This window comes from Hemicordylus capensis, chromosome 1, assembly GCF_027244095.1.
Source record: "Hemicordylus capensis ecotype Gifberg chromosome 1, rHemCap1.1.pri, whole genome shotgun sequence".
NCBI classification, from domain to species: Eukaryota; Metazoa; Chordata; class Lepidosauria; order Squamata; family Cordylidae; genus Hemicordylus; species Hemicordylus capensis.
The window spans coordinates 57,295,286-57,314,979 of record NC_069657.1 but is presented as its reverse complement, the minus strand read 5'-3'; the positions used below and the strand labels follow the sequence as shown (position 1 = coordinate 57,314,979).

Here is a 19,694-nt window from a genome sequence, read left to right as displayed (position 1 = left end):
CCCCAAGCCCCCACTCCCCCTAGGAGGATCTGTGCTTCTTCACCAAACAAGTCTCAAAGATGGCCTCAGCCCTGGGGCTTCAGGTGCAAGACAAACTTAAGCCTTCCTCAAATCCAATCTTTGATCTAATTGACTCCGATGCTCATGCTGCTGTGGCCTTACCTATGAATGCTGCTTTGTTGAACATTACCCACTCTTGTTGGGAAAAGCCGCCTTCTGTTACTCTATAATAAGTTGAAATTTTTTACAAGGTGCAATTGACAGATTGCCTTTTTCTCCAAAAGCATCCAACTCCCAATTCTATCATGGTTGATGTTGGTCAGTTCCCGCAACTTCTAATAGAGAGGGCAGGAGGTTTGACTCTGTTGGCAGACACCTTTTACTCAACCTCTTCTCTATTGCTGAAAATCCCCAATTACCAGGAGGCTTGTATGTCTTGTTACATCTCCTATGGGAGAAACGGTTGCCTATATTTCTGTTTCCCAAAAACAGAAAGACTCAAACAGAAAGACTCAGCTCTTGACCTACAAGATGAAGATTTCTGCTTCAGTAAACAGCTGTTACATATCCCAGGCACACCACTGACTCAACAGCTAAGTCTATGGCCAGCTCTACAGCTCTATAAAGACATGCGTGGCTATGCTACTCTGGTCTCATGCTGAGGCTAGGATGAGTATTGAAGACCTGCCCTTTGACAGCCAAACTCTCTTGGCCCTAAAACAGGTCACACTAGAATGGTCCAGAAACTCCACACCACCACTCATTCCATGAGCTGGTACTTATTTTCCATTCCCAAGAAAGATGGTAAGCAATGTAGGCATACATGAGGTGACATAGGACACCATCTTTCTTGGGAATGGCAAAATAAGGCGAGTAGAAGCTTTGAACGCCTAGATTGCTTGTAGTTTCACATGCTTACAATCTCAGAGATCCTCCCCCCACTAGAAAGAGGGATGTGGATCACCTTTATAGATGGGGAGATGCTTACTATCAAATAACTATCTGCACACAAGACAGGAAATGCTCCCTCTTTCAAATGGACTATGTAAAAGCTTCAGTTCAGTGCCATGCCAAGGGTCTATACAAAGTGTATGGCGAAGGTCATTGGCTACCTTCAGCAACTGGGTGTCCATATTTCCCCATTCTTGGATGTTTGGCTCCTGGTCTTGAAGTCCTATGCCACCCCGCGGAAACTTCTTTTGTCCTGGCTCTGGACTTACTCTAGCACCTGGGCCTCCTGGTCAATTAAAAAGTCTCAATAGGAACGCTCCCATATCATAAATATTTGAATTTTAATGTGTTTTTATCTATCTATTATGATTTTATATTTTTATTAATTTTAAATGTTTAATATTTTATATTATGTTTTACTTCTGTGCATCACCTAGAGATTTCAATATTGGGCAGTATATAAATTTATTTATTTTATTTATTTTAAAAAATTATATACTGCCTCCTTCAAAGACTCTAGGCAGTGAACAATAATACCAATTAATTAAGATAATAATAATAATAATTAAAGGGTAAATGCCTGGTGAAACAGGTGGGTCTTGAAAAGGGCCTTAAACCCAGCTGGGGGTGGGTGGGTGAACGAATTGCGGGGGGAGAGTGTTCTAAAGAAGAGGGGTGGCCATAGAGAAGGCCCTCCTACGGGACTATGCACCATGCACCAGGGCCTGGGACACTAAGGAAGGCCAGCTGAGATGACCTCACAGGTCGGAATACAACTGTCAGAGAGAGGTGATCCTGGAGACATACAGGTGCTAAGCCTATAAGGGTTTTATAGGTCAGAACCAGCACTTTGAATTGGACATGGAAGTGAACAGGTAACCAGTGCAGCGACCGTAAAAGAGGTGTAACACTATCAAATCTATGGCCACCCATGAGGAGGCAGGCCGCTGCATTCTGGACTAGTTGAAGCCTCCCAATCATTTTCAAAGGCAATCCTAGGTAGAGCATATTACAGTAATCCAAACGAGAGGTAACGAAGGCATGAGTTACTGTTGCCAGGGCCTGCTGGTTGAGAAAAGGCCATAACTGGTGAACCAGTCGAAGCTGGGCAAAGGCACCCCTGGCCACAGCCTCCATCTGCTGTTCAAGCAGGAGCCGCGAGTCCAGAAGGACCCCTATCTCACAAATCGTATCTCTCAAGGGAAGTGCAACCTCATCAAGAGATAAACTCACACATGGCAATTGGCCAAATCACAGACTGAACAAGAGCAAACTGGTCTTGGGGGGATTGAACTGAGCTTGTTTTGGCCCATCCAGGTCCTGGCAGCCTCTAGGCACTGAGCCAGCACATGAATGGCATCACCTGTTTGGCCAGGAGTAGCGATATAAAGCTGAGTATCATCAGCATATTGATAAAAACTTAACCCAAACCAATGGATGACCAAGCCCAGCAGCTTCATGTAGATGTTAAAGAGAATGGGAGCAAGGACCGAGCCCTGTGGAACCCCACAAGAAAGGGATCAGGGCACAGAACACTCACCACCAATCAACAACGACTGGAATCGCCCAATTGAATTATTAAAATAATAAATGAATGAATGAATGAATGAAATGTTCTGGGAACGGTGTTCAATTCTGTTTGAGCCATTATCTATCTTCCACCGGAACACATAGTGCACACAAGATCTTGGGTGACCTTCCTTCAGGATTTATCTTGGCACATCACAAAGGACATCCAATGCATGCTGGGTCTCATGGCTTCTGCCACAAATGTATTGCCTCTTAACCATCTTTGTATGCATCCTCTTCAACACTGGTTCCTTGACACCTTTGATCCTCAGTGAGACTCACAGTGGTGGACCCTTCACATTCTATTCACGTTTCGCCAGTCCCTTCATTGGACATCTCACACTAACCTTTTCAGGAATTCGCCTTTTCACATGCCGAGTCCTCAAATCTTCCTGACCACGAGTGAGTTGGACACCATTTGGTGTGCCCAGCTTGACAAGACCAGCTCAATGGCCACTGGTCGTGTCAGGAGTCCTCCCATCACATAAATTACCTAGAACTCCTGGTGGTTTACAAATTCCTGAAAGGCTTCCAACCTGTTGTCTCAGGCCAGCATGTCCAGGTGTTAATGGATAATGAAACCGTGAAAGTGTACATAAACCGCCAAGTGGACACAAGTTCCGAGCCTCGATGCATATGTGGGAGTGGGCCCTCTGTCATTGTACTTACCTGTCTGCAATTAATATACAAGGCAGCTCTAATATCTGGGCAGACCGTCTCAGCAGGATTCCCTCATCCTCTCATGAGTGGAAGCTTGACCCTGCCACACTTCTCCAGATTGTCAGGCTGTTGGGGACACGATAGAGTTATTTGCAAGTCACGAGAATCACCAGTGGAATCAGTTCTGCACAAGAGTGGTGATGGGCAGGGGATCTCGGGGGGATGCCTTTGCAAGAAAATGATCACTACGATTTACCCTGATTCCACGGATCCTATGAAAAACATAGACTCAGTACATTTTGATAGCACCTTGGTGGCCAAAGCATCATTGGTTCCCTTCCCTTCTCTACAACTCTGAGGGGAACATCCATTGGCTGCCTTACCACCCAAATCTGCTCACCTAAAACTGGGGCTCGCACCTCCATCCAGACATTGCTTCCCTGCACCTAATGGCCAGGAAGATTTGTCCGTCTGGCTGCCAGATCTTGTAACCATCCTCTCAGCATCCAGTAAACTGTCCATTCTCAAGTCCTATGTGATGAAATGGAAACGTTTTTCACCAAATGCCATAATTCTCAGAATCTGACTCTGGCCTCATTGCCCCTCATCCTGGCTTATTTGTTGGATCTCCAGAATTCGGGTTTGGGCGTGAGCTCTATCAGAATCCACCTGGCAGCCATTTCGGCCCACTGGTCTAGTCCCGACCATACCTCTATGTTCAAACATCCAGAAATGAAACACTTCCTAAAGGGCCTGGCCCTACTGTACCCTGACCCCCTCCCCCAATGGTCTCCCCTTCTTGGAACCTCCTGTTAGTCCTGGCCACTCTGATCAAGAAACTGTTCCAGCCCATGACTACTTGCAACATGCACATACTTACCTTCAAAACAGTTTGCCTCATGGCAATTAGCTTTGCCAGGAGGGTGAGTGAGCTCTGAGCTCTCCAGTCTCATCCTGACAAAGTCACACTCTGTCTGGATATTAGGGATGTGCACAAACTGCTCATGTGGGTATGGGTGGGGCAGAGAGCGGTTCCCTTAAGAAGCAGGTCCTTACTTGGCTCTGCTGCCACCCTGCTGATTTTCCAGGCATGGCACTCACTCTAGCAAAGGCCACGGTGGCTGTGGTGCTGTTCGCTGCATCATCTGCAAGTTCAGCATAGTTTTGCTCACCACAAAATGTCTGCTGTGCATGCGTAGTGACCATGTACATGCTGACACCTTGTACAGGCTGCAAGGAACAGCTCTGCAGCCGCAGCAGCCTTTGCTAAAGCTAGCACCACATCCAGAAAAGTGGTGGGGTGGCAGCAGAGCAGGTAAGGACCTGCTGCTTAAGGGAACCGCTCTCCACCCCACTGAACCAGTTTGGCTAAGGGTGCCCGAGCCAGTTCATCACTTCCTAAAGGAGGCGTTGGACCAATTCATGCACATTCCTACTGGATATCTCCTTCTGAAGATCATTTTATCATTCCATAGGTCGCAACTGATTAGTCTCCCAGTCTTTTCCCCCAACCCTTCTATAGACTATGAGAGACGCTTGCATATGCTAGATGTTCACAGGGCCTTGGCTTTTTACATGGAAAGACTTTGTCATTTTGATCCTCGCCTTCTCTTTCATCAGCAAGGCAAACCAAATAAGGGTCACCAAGCCTCTCAATCAATGTCTAACTGTATTGTCCACACTATCAAATTGGCATACCGTCTGGTGGGTCTACAAACTTCGTCAGTTAAGGCTCATTTGACCCATGTACTAGCTACCGCTATGTCCTTCAACAGAGGTTTGCCCCTGGATTCCAACTGCAGGGCTGCCACATGGGCTACCCCGCTCCGTTTGTTTTGGACATTTGTGCTAAGAACGATGATGCTTTTGGTTGTGCTGTTTTGAAGTCCATTTTCTCCTAACGCTGATATTTTTCCTTCACTGATGTTGCCTCATGAGAGTCTCTGCTTCCCAACCTCAATGATGTAAGCTTGTGATGTGTCCATTAGTGTGAGGGACAGAGAACATCCAGAGCAACTTTGGTTGCTTACCTGTAACAGGTTCTTCTGATGGCCATCTGTCCATTCACACACCTGCCAATCATTCCCGCTGCAGAGTGTGTCCCATAGGTGGTGGACTCCTCAACTGAGGAGGCAAGAGACTGTCAGGAGACCTCATGGGTGCTGCTGGGGAGGGACCACTAATCAGGAGTGAGGAAAAGGTAGCTTGTAAACTCCTGACTAGGCCTTCATTCTCCAGCTGAAGTCCATTTGTGTGAACGGACAGATGACTACCAGAAAAAAACCCCAGTTACAGGTAAGCAACTGAAGCTCTTGCTTGGGTTTTTCATTCTATTTAGCTTGAGAGATCATGTTGCTCAGAACTCCTGAGCCTGCCTAACATCAAAAAGAGACTGCTTGAAAAGAATGGTAACATTAACAAAAAAACTGAATGGGCCAACAGCAATTGCCAAATTAGTGGAGGCCCAAAATCCGCAAGTAGTAAATTCTCCTGACAGAAAGGGACCCTCTGCTGATATCAGTACAAAGTCTAAATATTCTGTTCATAAAGTTCTTTACACTCATTATTGCACTGCTGAAGTAATTACACTCTAAATTTAATTTGATTAAAATTATCAAATTTCCCTCATCTATATTTTTTTCTAGCTAATGTTTAAAGGTATAGGAGTAATAACCTGCATTTTAAAAATATATCCATTTTTTAAAAATTGGATATTCTGGGTATTGGTTTCTTCCTTGCTACACTTCTGTGTGGGTCAATCTCACATAATTGTGTATTAAAGCCAGTGAACTATGGGAAGGCCCCAAATATGTAGTCAGATGTGGTATTTTTACCATACGCTTGAGCCCTATCTCTGAGGAGTTAGGAGTATTTATAGCTCCACAAAAGCTTTGAGGTAGATCAAATTGAGATTGAACCTGCGTTTCCTACATCCAAGCCCAGTCCTCTAGCCACTATACCACATTGGCTTCGAAACCATCTGGGTATTAGATTGTTTGATCAAAATAATTAAAAACATACCCAGGGATGGGCTTGAGGTGGTCGAAAAGCCTTCAGTCATTTCTGAACTAGAGGCAGCCACTAAGCTGCTCCAAACTAACTGGGTTCAGTTGCTTAAAAAACTTTATTGTGTGGCAGAGTCTCTCTAATCGACAGTTCCATTAGAGAGATTTCAAAGGCCATTTCCATGGATGCCGAATGTAATGTTGGAATTGGTTGGTGAAAATATTTAAGAACCGTCAGATAACAGATTGTGTTGCTGATGGCCACCTTATTAAGGAATTGGCATGTTTCCATTGAGATAAACTGAAAGGGAAATCTAATGGCAAAAGGCACAGTCTGTCCCAGGAATATGTTGTAGCATAGTACTACTAATATTAATACAAGTAGTCAGCCAGTTGCTGATAATAGCTGCAGATCACGACCTCTGGGTATTGTTCAAAACATTGCAAACTCATTGAAGCTGCTAGCTGTTTTAGCAAAACCTAGTGAATTTAATAGTAACTGGTCTTTGGCTGCCAATTCGTGTCTTTCCCTGCCAACGTTGTGAATAGCTGTGACTAAATGGAAGCATTAAGACTGCCTGGTCTATTCAGGTGTAACTATAGATCATTCCAGATCATTATAAATAACATAACAAATTGGCTACTGCAAAAAATAAATGCAATTGTGGAAGCCCTCTCTTTAACGGCTAATACTGTATTGTGTCTGGCCTTGGTAGGTCAATGAGCAACCAAAAGAAAGGGTGTTAAATTACACATCACACATCATTAATAGGGCCAATGCCTGTGCTATTTGCAAAACAATGTGAAGATGTTGATCTACCAACATCACACCATGAAAGAACATATCAACAAAAACAGTAATGGGAAAGGGAGCTATGTTGCCTTCTGGATTAAAATTGCTGTGGAGGCTGAAAAAAGACAGCTATGCAGACAATGACTCTCCAAACGAGAATATTATGATAGATTATGACTGGAAATGGAACAAGAGTAAGCCATCTGCAATAAAATAGTTCGTAGTGGCAGTGAGTTAATGAAACATGTCTCAAGAGTGGCACACTGACCAATTTAAAATGGACACCACCACATGGGAAGCATTTTGGAACGTAGGTGGTCAGTGCAGCGTTTATCTCAGTTGGAAAGCTTTATTGTATACAGCAGGCTATACATGTACAGTAGCACACCAGTGAACTGTGGCCTGGGTAGATGCCATGCTCATTCCTTTTAGATGCCAGGAGAGATTTTTAGCCTGAAGGGCACATTAAAGTATAAGTAAAATAAATCCTAAAGTCCTATATTTATGGCTCCAAACATGCTGTAAAGACCTTTTTAAAAGAGACAGACGCTTAATACAATGCCTTATGGTATATTGTTGAAAGCGGGCCTAAAACTAGCAAATGAAGAAGAACTGGAGAAATGAAATGCATGTTGAGTGCATAAGTTCTGAGAGTAAGGAACCAATAGCTAAGACAATAGATGTTAAAAAGAACCATGGGATAGACGCTGCTTTGCAAAGTGACAAGTTGGGTGGTTTAGAGTAGTGGCTAATTGAAACTGCCCTGAGCCATTTTTGTAAGGGCGGTATAGAAAGCAAATTAACAACAACAACACTGACAATAAAATTCAGCCATCCCAGGTCCTTGGGAAGGACTCGATGTCTGGATAAAACAAACCAGTCAATAACACCTGTCTGACTGTGTAAACAAGAAATAATATTTCTTTTAACTTCGGTGTATGCGATGTTATTCTCCAGGCTGATAAGATTGCACACACTGAAGTTAAAGGAAAAATTGGAAGTGAATACATCAGGAGAGTTAGAAAAATCCTCAAGTCCAAACTCAATGGTGGGAACACCATACAAGTCATAAACACCTGGGCTATACCTGTTATCAGATACACTGCAGGAATAATAGACTGGAGCCAGGCAGAACTAGAGACGCTAGATCATAAGACCGGGAAAATCATGACCATCAATCATGCTCTGCACCCCCACAGTGATGTCGATAGGCTATACCTCCCTCGCAGCTCAGGGGCAAGAGGAATGCTGCAAGTCCATCAAACAGTAGAGGAGGATAAAAGAGGCCTTGAAGAATATATCAAGGACAGTGAAGAAGATGCACTTCAAATGGTCAATAATGAGAAACTATTCAACACCAATGAAAGAAAGCAGGCCTACAAGAAAGAACAAGTCAAGAACCGAGCAGAAAAATGGAGAAATAAACCACTGCATGGTCAATATTTGCACAATATGTGAAAAATCAGACATCACCAAGACCTGGCAATGGCTTAAGAATGGCAACTTGAAGAAAGAAACAGAGGGTTTAATACTGGCTGCACAAGAACAGGCACTAAGAACAAATGCAATAAGAGCAAAAGTCAAAAAGTCAACAACAAACAGTAAGTGCAGCCTGTGTAAAGAAGCAGATGAAACAGTGGACCACCTAATCAGCTGTTGTAAAAAGATCGCACAGACTGACTACAAACAAAGGCATGACAAGGTAGCAGGGATGATACACTGGAACATCTACAAAAAATACAAGCTACCTGTAGCCAAAAATTGGTGGGACCATAAAATTGAAAAAGTTGTAGAAAATGAAGATGCAAAAATATTATGGGACTTGTTCAGATGTGAATAAAAATAACTCCGAGCCCAAAACTTGCACTTAAAATAGATGAAGGGGACTACAAGTATGACAAATATTTACATAGTGCTTTTCAACAAAGGTTCTCAAAGCAGTTTACATAGATATTAATACATTAAATGGTTCCCTGTCCCTTAAGTAAACTTGGGGAGGAGAGCTGGTCTTGGGGAGGAGAGCTGGTCTTGTGGTAGCAAGCATGACTTGTCCTCTTAGCTAAGCAGGGTCTGCCCTGGTTGCATTTGAATGGGAGACTAGAAGTGTGTGCACTGCAAGATATTGTCCTCAGGGGATGGAGCCGCTCTGGGAAGAGCAGAAGGTTCCAAGTTCCCTCCCTGGCTTTTCCAAGATAGGGCTGAGAGAGATTCCTGCCTGCAACCTTGGTGAAGCTGCTGCCAGTCTGTGAAGACAATACTGAGCTAGATAGACCAATGGTCTGACTCAGTATTTGGCAGCTTCCTATGTTCCTATGTAAAGGTCTCACAGTCTAAAAAAGAAACAGAAGATAGACACCAGCAACAGCCACTGGAGGGATAAATACTTCAACAGTGTGAACAGTATTCAAGCAAGATACTTTTGAATCCACTGCCACTGTGGCTAGTACTGTCTACTTCATGAGATTGTGAACACTCTGGTTTATTATTTTTATTCAGGCAGAGGGATCTCCTCATTGAGAAAACTGTTACATTCTCTTATTTATGTTCCTGCAAAATGACTCTCATTTAGAATGCTGGGGTTGAATTAAATGTGAGTTGTAGACAGGCGTGTCTCCAGTTCACCTTGTGCCTCAGCCATAAACTTGGGAAAACACTTTCTGCCTCAGTCCTTTCATCTGCTATGGAAGTAATAATGCTGAGTTGCCTTGCCTAGTGATGACTGTTACTGACGTGAATTCAAGGAGTAAACATGGCAGAGTGACAGTTTGTCTAAATGTGTGCAAGGGGCATCAGTGAGCATGGCTGGCTTTGTGGCAGTATGGCTGTTGCTGTTTCACCATGCATTGCTACCACTTGTTTTCACTAGAGGTCTCAGTGAAGCTCTCCTGATTTGGACTTGTAAATTGGTGTTAAGAGAAGTGGCTCTTCCCACCCCCATGAATCCAAGAAAGGGGGAGCTCCCAAAACTGTGCTCCTGAACTGGAGTTTGAAGAAGTTTGGTTCCACCTCACCAGTCTTCCCCATTCAGCTTTCCAGCTCTCCCCCAGCACTTCCTTTACTTAACCCATTGCCAGTGGGAAGGGGGTTCTTTCTACCATCTCCTCCTGATGCTTTGGCATGAAGCACACTGAGAATAAAGTGTGTGGCAAGCAAGGTTTTCCCCCTTATGCATGCCTTCTGCTCTGCTGAATAGAAAGAAAGGTGCAGGCTGGGAGTTGTAGACCTTACAAAGGTCACTGCCATTTGTGGTAGCCCTTGCAAAGACGATCACTCCCATCAGTTGTTATAGCTTGCTTGCTTTCTGATCAGCAGTAGGGATGTGCATGGAACCGGCATGGGGAAATTTGAAGGTCGGGGGGGATGACTTTAAGTATGGGGGAGGGTGTACGTCCGCCCCGCCCCCCACCGGCGCTCCTATGTAAACCAGTCCAGCAGGGTGGCAGTGTACCTCCGTGCCACTCCGTCCCCTCATTGGACTGGAAGCAAGTGGAAGTACCTGGTGTGTGCGTGCATGTCAGGCACATGTGCGGGCACATCACACTTGCTCATGCGCACATTGGGTGCGTGCATGTGCCTGACATTGCATGTGCACTGGGTACTTCCAGTCCACTGAGGGGATGGGAGGGAGGTATGCTGCCGCCCCGCCAGGTGGGTTTACAATGCAATGCCAGCAGGGGAGAAGCGGCGGAAGGGGAAAGTGCACCCTCCCCCACCCTTAATCATCCCCGCGCCTTTGAACCGGCGGAACTGCCAGTCGTTCAAACCAGTTCGGAAGCCCATAAAGGGCCTCCGAACTGGTTCCGTGCACATCCCTAATCAGCAGCACTGAAGGGAGGCAAAAGGAGGAGGGAAAGCTTCTTGCATGCTATGCATTTTTCATAAAGAGCCTCTCTCCCCACTGCCACTCGGGTAAAAAAGGATTGTGTTTGGGACCTGAAAGACTGGCAGGGATGGGGAGAACATTTGCCAAGCCTCAAATTGGCTCAACCATGATCTGATTTTCCCCTCCCCACAACAAAAACAATCGGGATGTAATCAGATCATGTCTGAACCAATTCAGAACAAGTAGCAGAGCACTTGCCCATACCTCGTCACAACTTTCTAGTCCTTTCTTTAGGAAAACTAGATCTGTTCTCCCTATGTCAATATTTTATTCATACTGATAATTATGCTTGTTTCACAGAGGTTAGTAAAACATTTTTCCTCCCTATGGAATTATTCCTTTTTTCTTGCAAAACATGTCTGGTTTTTTAAAAGAAAATTGAGTTGCTTTTTAAGGATGTGAAGCCATTTATTGTGGGTGATTTTGGGGAGCATGCAGTTCCTCTCTTGCAACAGCTTCATTGCCTTTGTCTGTTTCTGTGCCCAGTTCAAAGTGCTCAGTACCATGAAACTACTAAATGGCTTAAGAACAAGATAACTAAAGATATCTTAGAGAGCACCTTCTTTTACATGATCCTCACCGCATGTTAAGGTCATCTGGAGAGGTCCGTCTCCAGTTACCACCGGTTCTTTTGGTGGCGACTCTGAGGCGGGCCTTCTCTATAGCTTCTCCTGGGCTGTGGAATGCACTCCCAGCAGAAATTCGTAATCTTAATTCTTTACTGACTTTCAAGAGAGCCCTTAAAACTCATCTGTTTGGCCTGGTCTTTCAGGGTTTTTAATTAGTTTTAATTGTTTTAATGTTAACCTGGTTTTCAGGGTTTTAATTGTTTTGATAGTTTAATTGTTTTTTAAGATGTTTTTAAATTGGTGTTTATATTTGTATTTCTGTTTTAATTGTTTTTAATGATTTCTGTTTTTTAATTGTGAACCACCCTGAGCCAGCTTGGAAGGGTGGTATAAAAATAGAATAAATAATAATAAATAATAAAGGACCCATATAGGCTTATCTGCCCATTGGGATGAGCCAATGAGGCTTTCTCCATATCCTCTAGCACCTGAGGCTCTGCTGGGAGTTATTCGCACTTGGCTTCAGGCTTCAGGGTAAATGTTGAGTGAAGCCCCTTCAAAGTACACTCGCGGCATTGAGGGAAGCAGACCCTCCCCTCTGCTCTCAGTTTTCTTTTGAAACAAGTCCACATGCAGGCGTCCGTGTTTTCTTTCTAGCCAATGGTGGGGGTGGGGGGAGATTACTGAAGAGCTACATCTGTATTTCTGAAGAGAGCATGCATCTTATGATGCTAATGATTATACGTCAGCGCCTCTCCCTGTTTGCTCCAGTGTTTTCAGAAAAAGTAGCTTAAAACCAGCATTTTAAAAATCTAGAAAATACCTCGAGATAAGCTAGAATTTCCAAGACATAGCCTGACTTGTGTGTGGAGTGCATCCAGGGATCTCGACGGGACTTCGGGGTACGTTTGGCTGGTGTGTGAATGCACAGGCTCTCTCCTGGAGGTGATTTGGGGCAGAGAAGCCATGTGTGTAAAGCCTCCACGTGAGTTGCATGATACACCCCTTTCTATGGCATCATCTAGTATTGAGAACTCCTTTCAGAAGGTGGCTCAGCTTGTCCTTTTTATGATGTGCTCCCCTGTCTTGTGAAGACTTTCCTCTTTCAACAAGATGTTGGTCTGACATCTTAATTGATTCCCTGGATTTACTGTTTGCTTTTCGGTAATCTCACATCTTTTTAAATATAATATTGTATATTAAGTCTTTTTTTTTTAGTATGTTGTACACTACTTTCTACATAAGAACAGCCCTGCTGGATCAGGCCCAAGGCCCATCTAGTCCAGCATCCTGTTTCACACAGTGGCCCACCAGATGCCACTGGGAGCCCTCAGGCAGGAGTTGAGGGCATGCCCTCTCTCCTGCTGTTACTTCCCTGCAACTGGTACTCAGAGGCATCCTGCCTTTGAGGCTGGAGGTGGCCTATAGCCCTCCAACTAGTAGCCAATTATAGACCTCTCCTCCATGAAGTTATCCAAACCCCTCTGAAAGCCATCCAGGTTGTTGGCTGTCACCACATCTTGTGGCAGAGAATTCCACAAATTGATTATGCATTGTGTGAAAAAGCACTTCAGTTTGTGGGTCCTAAATTTCGTGGCAATCAATTTCATAGGATGACCCCTGGTTCTAGTGTTATGGGAGAGGGAGAAGAATTTTTCTCTATCCACCTTCTTCACACCATGCATGGTTTTATAGACCTCTATTATGTCTTCCCACAGTCGTCTTTTTTTCTAAACTAAATAGCTCCAGGTTTTGTAGCCTTGCCTCATAAGGAAGGTGCTCTAGGCCCCTGATCACCTTGCTTGCCCTCTTCTGCACCTTTTCCAGTACTATAACGTCCTTCTTTAGATGTGGTGACCAGAATTGTACACACTACTTCAGGTGTGGCCGCACCATAGTTTTGTATAAGGGTGTTATAATATTAGTCGTTTTATTTCCTATCCCCTTCCTAATGATCCCTAGCATGGAATTGGCCTTTTTCACAGCTGCCACACATTGAGTCGACTTTTTCAATGAGCCGTCCACCATGACCCCAAGATCCCTCTCCTGGTCCGTCACCGACAGCTCAGATGCCATCAGCGTATCCTTGAAGTTGGGGTTTTTCATCCCAATTTGCATCACTTTACACATGCCAAAACTGAACCACATCTAAAGATGGGATTTGAACCAAATTTGATACAGTTACAGGGACACATAGGGAAACCTCCACTTTGTGATGATGGCATCCACCCCAGTTCAAGAAGGCAGATACATGAATATCTGAGGTTCAAATAGGCTAACTTGTGAACTACCTAACCAATTTGAACTAAATTTGGTACTTTCCTTAAGGAAAGTAAACTTATGAGATTATCCAGTGCTCTCCCACTGTCTATGTTCGTGTGCCTATCAACTTTGCAATGCCTGGACCAATTTAGACAAAATTGGGTACAGTTGTAGGGACACACAGGGACATCTCAACGGTGTAGTTTGTGATGATGTCATCCACCCCAGTTCAAGATAGCAGATGTGTGAATGTTTGAGGCAGAAGTGGGCTAACTTGTGAAGATGGTAATTATCAATTAAGCTTGTAGTGGACATAATAGTTCTTACCAGGACATCTTGTTTAATCAAGTTGTACTCCATAAGATAAGAGCTTTTGGATGGGGTGGTCTAGAAATGTAATAAAGAAATAAATAAAATAAGGAAGCCTGATCACACCACCCCCAGCACAGTACCTCCAATGACTGTTGCTGGTGTCTATCTTATGCTTCTTTTAGATTGTGAGCCCTTTGGGGACAGGGATCCATCTAATTTATTTATTATTTCTCTGTGTAAACTTCTCTGAGCCATTTTTGGAAGGGCAGTATAGAAATCGAATTAATAGTAACAACAACAACAACAACACAGACAAACATAACTTCAGGGATTATGACCAGGGTTTCTTATTAAAACCAAACACCCCACAATTTAAGTAAATAGTAGTTGTTGTTTTTTTAAAAACAACCTCACAGTAACTGTAAATATTTAAATCTTGGTAAACAGTAAATATTTAAATCTTGGTAAACCCTGAGTATGAATCCAAACCTTTTAAGCAGCTGATTCTCCATGATATGAATACTAACTGTCAAACTATCTTCCAAATAGTTTTCATTTTCATTGTTTACCTCATTTCCTTGTGGTGTGCTAATGCCAGTATTGCTGCTGTTCTCCACTCCCATTTCTGGCACTTTCAAAAGCCAGAGAGGAAGGGAATGGAAGGATGTTTGGAGAGTAAGGGCTGCACTGCAGGGGTGCTGTAGCAGTTTCCTGTACTGAGCAAAAGGCTCAAAGGCTTCCAAGGTCCCTTCAAACACTAAAATTCAATGGCTGACATACTGTGCAAAGGAATATCAACCTAGTTACTGTATGTCGCATGACCCTTGCTAACTTGGCAAAGAGACACCTTTTTACGTGGTGATTCTCTTTATTGAGCAGGGGGAGAGGAACTGGCCCTATCCACCCCCAGCACAGTACCTCCAGTGACTGTTGCTGGTGTCTAGCTTATGTTTCTTGTGGACCCTTTGGGGACAGGGAGCCATCTTATTTATTTATTATTTCTCTGTGTAAACTGCTCTGAGCCATTTTTGGAAGGGCGGTCTAGAAATCGAATGAATGCATGCTAGCTGCGCAAATGCAAATATTGCTCAAATGACATGACATGAAAGTAAGCCAATTGGAAACAATGGGCTTACTCTCATGTAACATTATATGCACAATTTTTGCATTTGTGTAACATGCATGCAACATGACTAGGCCAATGTACAGTGTGGGCAGTATGTCAGCCTGTGTTCCTTCCCTCCCGTGCTTCTTTACACTTCTCTTCTTTTCTGACTGTTGGAAAATGCAGAGGGAAAGGAGAGCACTAGATGTGCTGCAACAGGGTAAGATTGGGAAGCAGTGCTGGAAAGTGGGAGGTTCACCCAGCTTCATTAGCGGGCCATCATGTTCAAGATTCTGAAGCATCAAACATATTTAAAAGCCTTAGGACAAATGTATCAGATCCCGTAGTATGTGGCACATCTCGTGAGATTTTCTGACAGAGCAGAACAGAGCACAGCACAGCATGTGGAGCCTCTCTCCAAGGCAGCCTGCCAAGGAGGGAGGGAGGTCGAGGAGGAGGCGCCACTGCGAGCTGGTGGGAGAGCGCACGTCGGCTCCAACTGCCCACCTCCTCGCAAGGAGGACAGCCGAGCAGGCGGCAAAACCGGGGCTGAAGGGATGTTGGTGGGGGAGCAAACTGGCTGAAGGGATATGTGGGGGCGGGAGCAAACTGGCTGAGGGGATGGAGACAAAATGAAGATGGGGCAGGGAGCCAGATTGGTTGCGGCGTGGGGAGAGAGACAGGGAGAACTAGGGGTGCAGATGCTCTGCGCCGGCTCATCTAGTAAACTTTAATATGTTATCTGCTTGACATGTTTGTATGAACACATTAAATCTCGGCTTATCCCAATCTATATATTATGTTTTGTGCCTGGCATAATGGTCCAAATGCTGGCGTTTAATTTCTTGAATTGGAACTCCAGGTGTTAGGTTTTTTTTTAGGAGTTCACTCATTCTTGTTGTGATTCCAAAGCACAAGCAGAAAGAGACAGACAGACACACAGCACTATTAGAAACCACTCTTGGTGGTATTAATTCTTAAATGTTCCAATTTAGGCAGAGATTTTCAGTGCTTTTTATACTTCAACTTTTTGTCCATTGCTTGTTTTCTTTTCTGAATAAGTTGAATGTTAAAAGATCTGATGGCACTGAAGTAGATGTGGGTTTTCTGTTGGTGAACCTGCTCTAAATGTAATTAAGCCTAATTCATATAAAGAGCGAGTAAGTGAACAAATCTGCTGCTCTGCTGTACCGCTAAAGATCTGGGAATTACGGAATTGAAATGTTTCATCATTTTGAGAGAGAGAAAATACTTCACACAGAAAACTAAGCTAAATTTATCTATGAGATGTTTACTGTAGTGGCTTGCACACCATGCCGGAGCCAGCATAGCATAGTGGTTAGAGTGTTGGACTAAGACCGGGAAGACCAGAGTTCGAATTCCCATTCAACCATGAAACCCACTGGGTGACTCTGGGCCAGTCATGTATCTCTCAGCCTAAACTACCTCACAGGGTTGTTCTGATGACAAAAATAAGCATGTACACCGCTCTCTGAGCTCCTTGGAGGAAGAGCAGGATATAAATGTAATAAATCAATTAAATTAAATGAAACTAGCCGACCCCACACAAAGCATCTGTGAGGTGCTTTGGGGCCGGCTGTTTCCCCCTCCCTCTTCCTTCTGCCCCAGCCCCACGGTCTCTCCTCTTTTCCCCTTCCCTCCAGCCCCATGCTCTCTAGCCCTCCTCCCCTCCCATTCCTTCCCCCACACAGAGCCTCACTGGGTGGCGGCCAGCCAAAAAGGGCCCCGCTACCCACCCGCTGCTGTCATTTTTTCTCTCTCCCTCCCGTCCACCTGCCACTGCCGCTTTTCTTTCCCCCCCCATCCGCCCGCCCGCCACGGCGGCTTTTCTGTCCCCCCTCTGCCCGCCCGCCCGCCACCGCTCTTCTCTCCCGCCTGCCGCTGCTTTTGTCTCATGCCCGCCGCCACTTTTTCTCCCCCCCCGCCTGCCCGCCGACTTGCAGCTGTCGCCACTTTCTTCCCCCTCTCCTCTTCACTCCACCGGGCCTCTCACCGAAACTCTCGCAACGTGTCACGAGAGTTCCGCCGCCAAATCCTGGACACACTTGCCAGCTAAGAGAATTAATTATATAGATAGCAGTGCACCTGCGCTGCCTCTGTCCATCTCCAACCCATGTCCATGCTGCTGGAGAGGCTGCACAGCTGCTAAGAAACAGTGTTAGTGCTTAGTGGCATTTCTTGCACTAGGACTGATGGAAGAGAGACCCCTGTTAGGCTCAGCGGGCCCCCTGCATGCTATGTAAACCAGTGCATGCAAGAAACATCTATAAATATCTATATATTAATGTGGAAGCATTCAACCCTGTCATTTCCTCACATACTCTGAAAGTGTATATAGCCTAATACGTTTTGTCCCTCATATCTGCTACTGTATAAACTAGGCCTGATATCATACAGTGTGTATCATATACAGTGTGTATCATATCATATCATATAGTGTGTATCATATACAGATATGATAAAGTGTGTCATATAGACAACTATATAAGTTGTCTATGTAACCTAGACACCATTGGGCTAATCCTGACACAGTGCAGAGAGTTTTGCATTTCTTGGTCACCTCTGTGCACACCGGAAGCATTTCCTACACTAATAATATACTAAAATGCCCCATATTTGGCAGGCTACAGGAAATAGTGTCCTTACTGGAGAAATCTGCTATAAAAGAAAGTTAAGTTGCCTGATAGTCTGGTCCTGTTGTCCAAGGGTTGTAAACTCCAGGCAATATTGCATAAAGGAAATTTACTTAAACTGGGGAGAGGTCAGTATAGAGGCGTATCAAGGAAAAATAGCACCTAGGGCAAGCACTGAAATTGCACCCCTGTCCAAACATCTCATACCCATCTTTCAAATAACTTTACCATAATATCAGTTCAAAAATACAAGTTCAGACACTTTCAGGAGAAACAGGTTGTAAGCTACACACACACACACACACACACACACACACACGGCACATACAGGTGAAACTCGGAAAATTAGAATATCGTGCAAAAGTCCATTAATTTCAGTAATGCAAATTAAAAGGTGAAACTGATATATGAGACAGACGCATTACATGCAAAGCGAGATAAGTCAAGCCTTAATTTGTTATAATTGTGATGATCATGGCGTACAGCTCATGAAAACCCCAAATCCACAATCCCAGAAAATTAGAATATTACATGGAACCAAGAAGACAAGGATTGAAGAATAGAACAATATCGGACCTCTGAAAAGTATACAGTGTACTGTGCTTGATTGGCCAGCAAACTCGCCTGACCTGACCCCATAGAGAATCTATGGGGCATTGCCAAGAGAAGGATGAGAGACATGAGACCAAACAATGCAGAAGAGCTGAAGGCCACTAATGAAGCATCCTGGTCTTCCATAACACCTCATCAGTGCCACAGGCTGATAGCATCCATGCCACGCCGCATTGAGGCAGTAATTGCTGCAAAAGGGGCCCAAACCAAGTACTGAATACATATGCATGCTTATACTTTTCAGAGGTCCGATATTGTTCTGTTCTACAATCCTTGTCTTCTTGGTTCCATGTAATATTCTAATTTTCTGGGATTGTGGATTTGGGGTTTTCATGAGCTGTACGCCATGATCATCACAATTATAACAAATTAAGGCTTGACTTATCTCGCTTTGCATGTAATGCGTCTGTCTCATATATCAGTTTCACCTTTTAATTTGCATTACTGAAATTAATGGATTTTTGCACGATATTCTAATTTTCCGAGTTTCACCTGTATGTGCCAGTCGCCTTCCCAAGGAAACACAGCACATCCATGTGCTGGGCATGCCTCCATAGAGCTAAGTAGTGAAAGCTCTCTTTAGCAAATGCTCTGCCACCTCAGCACACCTCACTACAGGTTGCTGCCTCCAAGAAATTCAGGGATGGTTTTTTTTCTGTCCAAACAGCTTTTGCCTTAAAGGGAGATGGTTGCAATGGAAAATCCTAGGGGCCCCAAACAATCTGAAATTATCCAGCAGCTTACAATAGGCTTGGATCCAGCAGCCTGATCACGAAGAAGGTGGAAGTTGCAACTAGCCACAGAACAGCAAAACAGTGTGATATTCAGTTTGTTTGTTTGTTTAAAGCACCATACAAGTTAAAGGCAGTCACTTTCCAAGTTTGAATCTCACAAACCTTATAATCAGATTGGTTGACAATATGCAGATAAAGATAGAGCTCTGTATAGAGAATTAAACAGCATGCGAGTGAATATTTCTATTTTATTCCTTGCCTCTTCCCCCCACCCTTCAGTTTTGCCAGCTTACAAGGTATTAAACCAACACTGTCTTTTTAAGGGATGTTTTGTCCACTTACTTTTGTGCCATTTATATCTGTTTTTTAAATGCTCGGGTCCCTTGCCAACAAATTTGCATTCTTCCGACTCCCTAGATCAGGGAAAAATCTAAACTTGGGTCTTGCAGACACCATTTGAGCATGTGCGGTGGCCATTTTTGTTTTTAGCAGCCTTAAAAATTTTTTTTTTTCAAATGGCCACTGCACATGCTCAAATATGCCCTGCAAGATCCTATGCCTTGCCAGGCCTCACAGAGGCCTTCT

At 44.2% G+C, this 19,694-nt stretch overlaps 1 long non-coding RNA gene across 2 annotated transcripts in view; it reads right to left on the bottom strand.

Annotated features, from left to right (window-relative positions):
* The window catches only part of LOC128345356 (uncharacterized), a 47,340-nt gene extending 27,750 nt beyond the window's left edge, over positions 1–19,590 (bottom strand). For both annotated transcript variants that reach the window (XR_008316399.1, XR_008316398.1), the window contains exons 1-2: positions 19,452–19,590; positions 3,190–3,306 (exon numbers count right to left, since the gene is read on the bottom strand). This is a non-coding gene — a long non-coding RNA (uncharacterized LOC128345356). The remainder of the gene's footprint in view (positions 1–3,189; positions 3,307–19,451) is intronic.
* Positions 19,591–19,694: the final 104 nt, after the last annotated feature.